This window comes from Nicotiana sylvestris, chromosome 8 (assembly GCF_000393655.2).
Source record: "Nicotiana sylvestris chromosome 8, ASM39365v2, whole genome shotgun sequence".
Classification (NCBI taxonomy): Eukaryota; Viridiplantae; Streptophyta; class Magnoliopsida; order Solanales; family Solanaceae; genus Nicotiana; species Nicotiana sylvestris.
In genome coordinates this window covers 132,462,398-132,474,420 of record NC_091064.1, presented here as the reverse complement: position 1 = coordinate 132,474,420, position 12,023 = coordinate 132,462,398, and the positions used below count along the sequence as shown (strand labels likewise).

The 12,023-nt window shown below is 37.8% G+C and overlaps 1 protein-coding gene across 1 annotated transcript in view; it reads left to right on the top strand.

Annotated features, from left to right (window-relative positions):
* The window catches only part of LOC138875687 (uncharacterized), a 37,845-nt gene that overhangs the window by 25,058 nt on the left and 764 nt on the right, over positions 1–12,023 (top strand). The gene's annotated exons all lie outside the window — the stretch shown is intronic.

Here is a 12,023-nt window from a genome sequence, read left to right as displayed (position 1 = left end):
AAATAAAAAGGAGACCCAGTCCGAGATCAAACATGCCTTCATCAAGGACAAGGTAACTAAGCTCCTTAAAATAGTATCCATCCGGGAGGTCAAATACCCGGAATGGTTAGCAAACGTACTCGTGGCTCCTAAGAAAGGAAACAAACTTAGAATGTGTAGATTATAAAGATCTAAATAAATCATGCCCCAATGATTCTTTCCCTTTGCGAAACATCGATCTCATGATCGACTCCACGGCCGACCATGAGACTCTCATTTTTTCTCGATGCCTATTACGGGTACAACCAAATATGGATGAACCCGACCGACCAAGAAAAAACCTCTTTCATCACTAAATATTGCACGTACTACTATAACATAATGCCATTCGGATAAAAAAATGTTGGTGCCATGTACCAACGACTAGTAAACCAAATGTTCAAAGAACAAATATGAAAAATAATAGATGTCTATATTGACGATATGCTAGTTAAGTCCCTACGAGCAGAGGACCATTTAAAACATTTGCAAGAAACCTTCGGTATATTGAAGAAGTACAACATAAAACTGAATCCAGAAAAATGTGCATTCAGGTTTGGGTCCGACAAGTTTCTCGGATTCATGGTATCCAACTGGTGGATCACGATCAACCCCGATAAGATCAAATCTATCAAGGATATCACGGTAGTGGATAATGTGAAGGTTGTACAAAGGCTGACTGAGTGAACTGTAGCCTTGGGATGATTCATCTCGAGGTCGTTCGATAAAAGTCATCAATTTTTCTCGTTGATGAAAAAGAAGAACAACTTCACGCGGACCCCAGAATGTCAACGAGATTTAGAGGAACTTAAGAGGTACTTATCGAGCCTACCATTGCTTCATACGTCGAGGGCGGACGAACGACTATACTTGTACCTAGCGGTATCGAAAATAGTGGTAAGTGGTGTCCTAGTCCGAGAAGAACAAGGTACGTAGTTTCCAATTTATTATGTCAGTAGGAACTTAGGTGAGGCTGAAACTAGATATCCTCACCTAGAAAAATTGGCACTCACTTTGCTAAGTTCCTCTAGGAAACTGAAGCCATATTTTCGGTGTCATCCTATATGTGTTGTAACAACCTACCCTTTATGAAATATAATTCATAAACCCAAACTCTCAGGACGATTGGCAAAGTGGGCCGTAGAAATCAGCGGGTACGATATCAAATATCAACCCCGAACAACCATCCAATCTCAAATTTTGGCAGACTTCATGGCCGATTTTACACCGACCCTAGTACCCGAAGTCGAAAAGGAATTGTTGGTAAACTCGGAAACATCTTTAGGAATCTACACCCTCTTTATAGACGGTGCCTCAAACGTAAAAGGGTTCGGACTTGGCGTTGTACTAAAGCCGCCCACGGGCAAAGTAGTTAGACAATATATTAGAAATGTAAAATTGACTAACACTGAAGCCAAATATGATGCCATGATTGTAGGTCTCACACTGGCCAAAGGCTTGGGAGTAGAGGTGATCGAGGCTAAATGTGATTCCCTCCTTGTGGTAAACCAAGTAAACAGAACATTTGAGGTCAGGGAAGAACGAATGCAAAGGTACTTGGACAAGCTACAAGTAACATTGCAGCGTTTCAAAGAATGGACTTTGCAGCACGTGCCCCGAGATCAAAATAACGAAGCAGATGCCCTTGCAAACTTAGGGTCGTCGGTTGAAGATAACAAGCTCAACTCGGGGGAAGTCGTACAGTTTATGAGGTCGGTAGTGGAAGAAGGTCATGTCAAAATAAACTCCACAAGCTTGACTTGGGATTGGAGAAATAAATACATAGAGTATCTGAAGTCCGGAAAGCTTCCCTCATATCAAAAGGAATCAAGGGCCCTGCGCATAAAGGCAGCCGGATTTAGCTTGTCCGAAGACGAGACCTTACTCAGAAGAACATTCGACAGTCCATTAGCAATATATCTAGGATCGGGTGATACCAAGTATGTTTTGAGGGAGGTCAATGAAGGCACTAATAAGTAGGGATTTTGACTACTTATTAGCACTTTTTACTTTCGTTTTAGCTCAAAATTGCTTAAAGGTATTCCTAAAAGCTAATGAAATGTCCTTTCTTGTAGGAATGTTCGAATATGAGCTAAAGATATGAAATCAACTCAAGAAGGAGTAATTTTGTACAAGGACCAAAACAAGGCTAAAGGGCAAAATGCGGACCGCACAATATTGTGTGCGGCCATAGAACATAAAGAAAGCCTCTGACAGAATTCCTTTGCAAAGTGTGGATTGCACAATTATTGTGCGGCCGTAGAAGATGAGGTACAGAGAGATGGGATTTTAAGGTCATGAAGAAGTGCGGACCGAACTATTATTATGCGGCCGCAGAATTAAGAACGCGGCCGTACTCAAAAATGTGCGGTCTGCAGAAGTCCCCCATGACAAAGCCCAAGGTCAAGAAGTGTGGACCATACCATTATTGTGTGGCTGCAGAATCAGGAATGTGGATGCTCTCAGAAATGTGCGGTCCGCAGAAGTTGAAGAAGTACGGCCGCAACCCAGAATTGTGCGGCCGCAAAACCTCAGCAGGGGAAAGTTTGTCCGATAATTTTAGCTGGGTATAAATAGATCCTTTTTTATTTTTAGGTAAAGTTTGTTGCATCTGAGAGTAGATATTCGTTTTTCTTTATTGTATTGGGTAACTTTGTACTATTTCAACATTTTATCATTAGATTTTCTTTCCTTATGGCACGACCCAAACCAATGGGCCACGACGGGCACCCGGTACCTTACTTAACCGAGTACCAACGTAACGTATCTTTCATATCATTCTATCATAGGTAAATGAACTGAAGTAAAGCATAAGGGAATAGAAGCGTATACATATGAAGTACGAGCCTATAAGACCAAAATAACTACTCGTGTACTGAACATGGGCCGATAAGGCCATACAATCTTTTATGTACATGACATCTGTCTACAAGCCTCCAAGAATACATAATTTTCAAAAGGGTCGGGACAGAGTCCCACCATACCAAATAATACACGTCTAAATCATACTAACACAACAAGCAACTCCGAAGCAAATGGAGCACACCAACATCTTCCGCTGAGCTGATACTCTACTTGGAGGGCTCTCGACCTGTCTATCGGGACCTGCGGGCATGAAACGCACGATCCCCAGGAAAAAGGGACGTCAGTACGAATAATGTACCGAGTATGTAAGGCACATAAATAAGTACATAAAAGACATGGAAGAAATATAGATTAAATGACTCAACATGTATGTCTGGATAACTCTGTAAATCACGAAATACTTATGGTGTTATACATATGTGTATGAATGTCATGTCGTGCATAGGTACATGTGTTCATAACATCATCAAGCCTCTGAGGTCATCCCATCATATCATCTCGGCCACTGTGGGCAAATCATCAATGTATACTAGTTGATCAGGTGGTGGTGCGTATATAACGCCGTAACCCTTTCCCATATCCCATATACATATATATACATATATACACGTATATAACGTCGTCTGTGTCATGGGTCAATGTACATGTATAAGTGCATGAAATGCAACAAAAAATACGTTAATAAGATTTTCTCGGAATGCCATAAAACTAAATATGCCTTTCGGATAAACTTTATCAACTACCTATTTTCTGAGACCCATGAACAGACGATGGAATAATATGTCACATGGAGAATCAAGAACATAGAGACCCCTAGTACTTCTATGAATAGAGTCGTTTATGAAAACCGTGCGTTTGCTCATTTCTTTTGTATAACTTGGACCATGCCATAAAGAAAGAAGGGATAGCCTTAACATACCAGGAGTAGGAAAAATCCATGTGATGTTCTTGAAAAAGGTTACACCATACTCCTTTAGAACTGCAAAATTTTTATGTTGCTAAAAAATACGTTGGATTTTTAGTTGCAAGAATTCACATTTTGTTAGGCTTGATAAACGTTCTTGTTATATGTCTTGCTAATTTCTAATTGAAGGCTTGCTAAACGTTCTAGTTTTGTAGGAGTCACGATTTTTAGTTGATGGCTAGACATATTTGTATTGTAAGAATGCTAATTATATTCAAGACATGAAAAATGAATATTTGGATTTTGTAGAGTTTCTTAATGTTCTGATTGCTTACAAGGTATAAAGAAAGTGAGATGCCTTTGTGTTCAAGATATGAGAAATGAATATTTGGTGAAAGCTTTTGGTGAAATGGCTAACGTTAGTGTTGCCACCTAAAGTCTTGGGAATGACTATGTAATGTTCTTACATTAGTTTGCCACCTAAGATCATATAACTACTTAGTCATATGTATTTGTGGTGGCTTACTGCCACGTGGAGGTTAATCTTATCCAATATATACATATATATATATCCTCAATTAATTAGGTAATGTCCTGTTACCAGGTAATTAATCAATTACCCGCATAATTGAGAATTTTTCTCACTTACTTAAAATACTACCCACTTTTCACATACCTTATACACCTTACTATCTATGCCATGTAGTACATTGTATGGTACTAGTCCATAAATCCCGGGTCACCATATTTTATCCCAAATTACCAAGCTTTGACAAAAATTCCTTTTCTTCGATTTGCTTACCCTCTCACCTTCATGAATTTATTCATCACTTATTTAAAATAGCATAATAAATATAATCTCCAAATAATCCTATCGTTGAACTGAGGCCAATTATCTTACGAAAAATTCCATGTATAATACTACATGGTGTATTATCGTCGTAATATAATATTGCAAGGCATAATATCGACGTAATATTGCGGGGGCTAACATCATTCACCCCTTTGGAATATTCATCCTCGAATGTTGACTGATGCAGTTATCATTCTCATAACCCATAGCTCTTGCGAATTCCTTAATACTCTTTTTGCCATTTAGGAAACTATGCTTTGAATAAATCCAAAGGCCAAGGCATTCCTCCCTTTAGGCCTCTTTCTCGCACCACGAGTTGTGGTCGAAATCTGTTGTTATCTTCCGTCATGTAGCCTATGCGACGTTTTCCTTGTATGTGTGCCTATGTGACTCTTCTCTTTAGCTTTTAGCCAATCCCTAGGCTTTACTTTTGGGAACATATACAGAACTTGACAGGATGTCCCTCCAGCATATATATGTGTACTGAAGTTCTTTGCTCGGTAATTTGTTGAATTTATGAATTTCTTTTTCCTTACCGTTCATCTAAGAATGTTTGCCTAATCTTATCTCATACCTTATAACTTTTGTCCATCCATTGTTTATTCACCTCAATATTGATCTGCAATCTACAGATAACTTGAAACCTCTTACGTAATACATTGTCACTAAGGCTTACGTCTCGTCGGGGAATATCTGAAGTGATTAGACTGATCCACCTAGGGACGATACTATACTTCCATAATTGTATTCCATAGTATCCCAAATGTGATTCATCCTTTGGGGGTATCTTAGTCCCTTACAATTCATGAAATCCTCTTCCCCCTTCTTTTATTCCCAAATCAGTACTCAAGCGAAAGACCAAACGTCATCCTTTATTTATCATAATTACACCCTCATTCTGCTACCAGCATTCCATCTTTACTAAATGTCATTAGTCTTAGACTCCTTTGAGTTCATTCAGGCTATACTGAGCCTTTCATAACTTAGAGAAATCATCATCTCTTCTTATTTTCATGGGCTTAATCCCGAGTACTTATCCATCCGCGCCACCGTCTCAATCACCCTTTCTTATCCTTATTCCTGTTTTCCTAAAACCTCATCGCTCTATAATACTTTAGCTTGCAACCTTCCTTTAACTTGCTTGTACCATAGATTTCCTTGTTATTTGAGAATATCGAGCGAGACATCACATCGTCTCTAACTCCTCTTTACTTTCTTAGCAAGATCTCTCGATATTAAAAAAAACATAGGTTTGAAGATATTCCATTGACGACGCTGCTATCATTCCTAAACATTGAATCCCAGCGTTTCTAGATTTTTGTCTGAAGTATGGACAATTCACAACCTTCCGTATTTGAGTATCGCATACGTTGTTCACCTTTACCTTACTTACCTTAAAATCTTGCATCACATCTTGTATCCCTTTCATGACGTTCCTTCTATGTAGGTATAATTCACATCCATAACTTGAAGCTTTATTGTAATACTTGCACCTATGGTGTATACATAATCAGGTGAGAGCTTCATACTGACTTTCTTATGAGGCTTGTATTTTTCTGATGCCCCTATAGAATGTGGCTACTGCACCATCTCTCTTGTACCTCTAATATTTAAGAGTGATCCTGCAATGTTCTCAATCATGAAGTCTAGAATTTTCTCGGTCCAATAAGCAGACTCTTGATTTACTTAGTTGATGTAACTATTTAGTTTCCTCTTTCCTTTAATCAACCTTGGTGTAGGCTTAAGCTATCTTCCGATCCGCTACTCATGGTATTAGTTATTACTTTAGTCTTTCATGGACGCTATAGAATATCTAGGATATAATATTCTAGCAATTCAATTCTTCATCTATAAACTGGACTCAATTCTTCCTTTTAACTTATATTAGAGTCTTCTACAGCTGTAGGATTGTCAACATATGTATAAACTCGCAAGTGCCTTCGTAACGTAACCAACTCTGGATCATTGATCAAATTACTTCTTTCGTTCCATCTTAGCTTTCTTTCAACTTAAGCTGTTACTTTTCCTGGTCTTTCTGTCCCCCTTGTTGCGTCGATACTTAGCTTATCTTGGCATCCATATTTGCCAGAGTTTTCATACAACTCATATGATCTCGAATATTACTTTTAGTTATACTTCCCGTTCATTAGCTACTGTAGGTGCCACTTTTCTTTGGAGTGCTTACAATGTTGTTGTGAGACTGTTGTTATATGACCATTTCCTTGTTAGGTCATTGTGCTTAGGTTGAAGCCTTCTTCCTTATCTCCTCATCTAGTCTTTCGTTGTAGTACTTAGGGAGAACTCTTGAATCTGGTAAAGCTATGAGCTTATTATGGACCTTTTTGATGTCCTTTCTTGCCTATAATCATCCATAGTTGTTTACCTCCACGCCCTTGTGCTTGTACGGTTGCTTTTGAACTTATATTTTGATTGTCTTCCAAGTGGCACTTTATTTTATCCCCATAATACTCATACGGTACATTTAACTACCCCGACTCTTATTTGAATATATCTCAAGTATTATAATGACATTACTACGAAGTTGAATTCTCCATGTTGGGTTTTACTATGTTTATCTTGCACAATCTACTGATTTGTCAGTGTCCTCTTGTCTAGACATAACTAGGTTTTTCCTGAATCAACTACTAACTACTCCTTGGCCCATTCTCTTATCAATATTCTACGTAATCTTTCTTGGGTTATTTCCTTTGTCTTAACTTATGTCTCGTATTGGCTCCTTATCTCTCAATAACAACTTGGGCAGGAACTCTAACCTCCTCTCCTTGACGTTGTACTTGCATAATATTCTGGGATTGTAGCCTATCTATAGGTTTTGAATAAGTGCAACCTCATCCCTTTCTTATTTTTATTGCATTCTTCCTTTACTATTTCATAGCTACTAAAACCACTTAATTCTGACTTAACGCCACATCACTCCATATTCCCCCCTTTAGAGGAGTACTAAGAGTTGAAGCCACGAGGATCTATCTATAGATGCGTTACCTCTTTATCTTTGGCGACTTTACACATCATCGATGATCCTTACTTGCCTTTCGGCTATCCTTCTATACCAAGGATAACAAAATTCCTTACTCATGATGGTGATACCTAGCGTAATTGGCACACACAATTCCTTAAGTTTAACTTTACTCACATTGCCTGTTTTAGGGAAGCATCTGCCTGAATGACCATTCTCTGAATTTCTCATGAATCTTCTTCTATGGCCCATTCTATTATTGCCGGAACGCAATCTGAAATTCTCATGATGTTGACTATTATCAAATCACTTGGCCCCTAATTCATGTTTAGTTTGTCTTGTTCACCAGTCCATATTGATTTCTATTACTCTGGGAAGTAACTCTCCCTTCTAGTAGTCGCGTTAGAGTCACGAACTTATTTTATTGAAATGAGGATATAACTTTTTGGTCTATACTCTTTTGTTGTCTCAAGGCCTGGATCCTCTCGTCTTTTCCTTCACTTGAGTATATATCCTATAATAACATCATTTTTTTCTACTGTTGTCATCCATGCATCACATCTTACTCATAACACTTCATTAACTCTCTTCTCATTTCCTTCTAACATTGCTATCTAACACTTTATTTTGAGAATTTTAACAGGACGTTCCTTTGCTTTTAGCTCCCCTTGCTCCATCTACTAGCTCTTCAGGTTGCCTAACATTCTTTCTTTACTAGGGATGGGAGCCATATTAATGTAACATTTATCCTTTCAAGGCTTCCAGTGCCTATCTTTATAGTACTCATATTTAACTGTATTATTTTAGAGTGTACCATCTGGGTATCGCACAAGGAGATTTTGTCAGCACATTTACAATATCCTTTGGAAATGTCAACTAACTCAAGCAATCCAACCATCATTTTGGGTTACTCCAACCCCAGTTGGTTCCTGATATTCGTCCTTCTCTTAACTATTTCTGTTAGCTCCCATGGTGCATAATTGAGATGGGTGTGACTAATTGTGCATACCTCTGCTACAATTGAAGGTCTCGAAATGCTTCTATTTCTCTGCTTGAATTGTAAATATTGTTAATCTTCATTAACTAGGTACCTCGTACCATTCTTTACCTTGTTTCTTTTACTTGCTGAAATTTGTGTCTACTTTCCGATTCTCTTATTCCTTTTTACCGTAAGAGTGGATAAACATTCTTGCCTTAGGGATCCTTATTAATAAACTTACACGTCTTAGTACAAACATGATCTATTGAATACCTCAAATTTATCCATCATAAGCATGATGCAAAAATCGGGTTCCTCTGACTCAACTCTTCCACAGCTATATCTCTTGCCAACCGTCTTTTTGGATGGGCATCGTTGTATCCTGAATAAGATAGAGTTAGGAAATTGAGTTCTTACAATTGATCTCTATGACACGATCTAGAGTAAGAAGAAAGAGTGACAATCCTAAATGCCCGGTAGCCTCATGTTTATAAGTGTGGTGCACGACACACCCATAAACAAGACTCTACTAGATACGGCTTGTAGACTCCCTAGGAAAGAACTGCTCTGATACCACTTTTGTAACGACCCAAACTAATGGGTCGCGACGGGCACCCGGTACCTTACTCAACAAAGTACCAACGTAACGTATCTTTCATATCATTCTATCATAGGTAAATGAACAGGAGTAAAGCATGAGGGAATGCAAGCTTATACATATGAAGTACGGGCCTATAAGACCAAAATAACTACTCGTGTACTGAACATGGGCCAATAAGTCCATACAATCTTTTACGTACATGACATCTGTCTACAAGCCTCTTAGAATACATAATTTTCAAAAGGGTCGGGATAGAGTTCCGCCATACCAAACAATACACATCTAAATCATACTAACACAACAAGCAACTCCGAAGCTAAAGGAGAGCACCAACATCTTCCGCGGAGCTGATAGCCTACTTGGAGGGCTCTCGACCTGTCTATCGGGACCTGCGGGCATGAAATGCACTGTCCTCCGGAAAAAGGGAAGTCAGTACAAATAATGTACAGAGTATGTAAGGCACATAAATAAGTACATAACAGACATGGATGAAATATAGATTAAACGACTCAACCTGTGAGTCTGGATAACTGTGTAAATCATGAAATACTTATGGTGTTATACATATGTGTATGAATGTCATGTCATGCATAGGTACATGTGTTCATAACATCATCAAGCCTCTGAGAGCATCCCATCATATCATCTCAACCATTATGGGCAAATCATATACGAGCTGATCAGGTGGTGGTGCATATAACACCGTAACCTTTTCCCATATCCCATATATATATATATATATATATATATACATATATATATATATACATATACATACGTGTATATAACGCCGTATGAGTCATGGGTGAATGTACATGTATAAGTGCATGAAATGCAAAAAAAAATATGTTAATAAGATTTTTCGGAATGCCATAAAACTCAATATGCCTTTCGAATAAACTTTATCAAATGCGTATTTTTCTGAGACCCATGAACAAACGATGGAATAATATGTCACATAGGGAATCAAGAACATAGAGACCCCTAGTACTTCTATGAATAGAGTCGTTTATGAAAACCGTGCATTTGCTCGTTTCTTCTGTAAACTTGGACCATGCCAAAAAAAAGAAGGGATAGCCTTAACATACCCGGAGTAGGAAAAATCCGTATGATGTTCATGAAAAATGTTACACCGTACTCCTTTAGAACCGTAAAATTTTTACGTTGCTAAAAAATCACGTTGAATTTTTAGTTGCAAGAATTCACATTTTGTTGGGCTTGCTAAACGTTCTGGTTAAAAGTCTTGCTTATTGCTAATTGAAGGCTTGCTAAACGTTCTGGTTTTGTAAGAGTCACGATTTTTAGTTGATGGCTTGACATATTTGTATTGTAAGAATGCTAATTGTATTCAAGACATGGAAAATTAATATTTGGATTTTGTAGAGATTCTTAATGTTCTGATTGCTTACAAGGTATAAAGAAAGTGAGATGCCTTTGTATTAAAGATATGGGAAATGAATATTTGGTGAAAGCTTTTGGTAAAATGGCTAATGTTAGTGTTTCCACCTAAAATCTTGGGAATGACTATGTAATGTTCTTACATTAGTTTTCCACCTAAGATCATCTGACTACTTATTCATATGTATTAGTGGTGGCTTACTGCCACGTGGGGGTTAATCTTATCCAATATATATATATATATATATATATATATATATATATATATATCCCCAATTAATTAGGTAATGTCCCGTTACCCGGTAATTAATCAATTACCCGTATAATTGAGAATTATTCTCACTTACTTAAAATACTACTTACTTTTCACACACCGTATACACCTTACTATCATGGCCATGTGGTACGTTGTATGGTACTAGTCCATAAATATCGGGTCACCATATTTTATCCCAAATTACCAAGCTTTGACGAAAATTCATTTTCTTCGATTTGCTTACCCTCTCACCATCACATATTTATTCATCACTTGTTTGAAATAGCATAATACTTATAATCTACAAATAATCTTAACCTTGAACTGAGGCCAATTATCTTATGAAAAGTTTCACGTATAATACTACAGGGTGTATCATCGTCGTAATATAATACTGCAAGGCGTAATATCGACATAATATTATAGGGCGTAACACTTAATCCTCTATTTTATTTTATCTTAGTTTCTTCTTTAATTTCTTCATTTTTCGTAAGTAGCTAAATTTCTATCTAGGGTTATAACCCAACCCTAGTATGGATACTTAATGGGTGATTGATTTAGGGCTTATTTATGATTGGGTATATGATATTTAGCCTAGTTCTTGCTTGAATTTTAGAATTGATGGTTGCAAACATTGATTCATGCCCAATTGACTTAGTCTCTACTTGATAAAGAGAGACTAGGAAAACTTTGCTAACAAGAAATTAGAGTGAACTCAAAAAATTAATAGCCTCAATTAAAGGGTTGAATCTAGAGATAGTAAGACCCAATTCGAGCATTTATCACTTGTTTGGTGAAATACCCATTTGGACTTGAGAAATCCAAATGGGGAAAAACTACTCAAAATGTTAAGAGGTATAGCGTGACTAATCGCATGTGATTGCTATATTATATCCCGATCAACCAAACATGCCCTAAAGCTCTAAATCTGTTAGTTAACCATCTAGGCAGAAGTTATGTATGCGGCAAAATTATAGGGCATAATTTCTTGCTATCAAGTCACTTCAGAAGAATGTCTCGAGACCCCGAGGACATGGAGTTGCGGCCGAGTTCCCTCACTCCGGGATCGTTGAGGCCCGACTCAAAGAAGACGAAGTTCGAGGCTGGAGCAAAACGGGGAATTTCCAAGGCACACGGCTAAGTCTGATAGAGACGGCCTACCAAGAACCTGT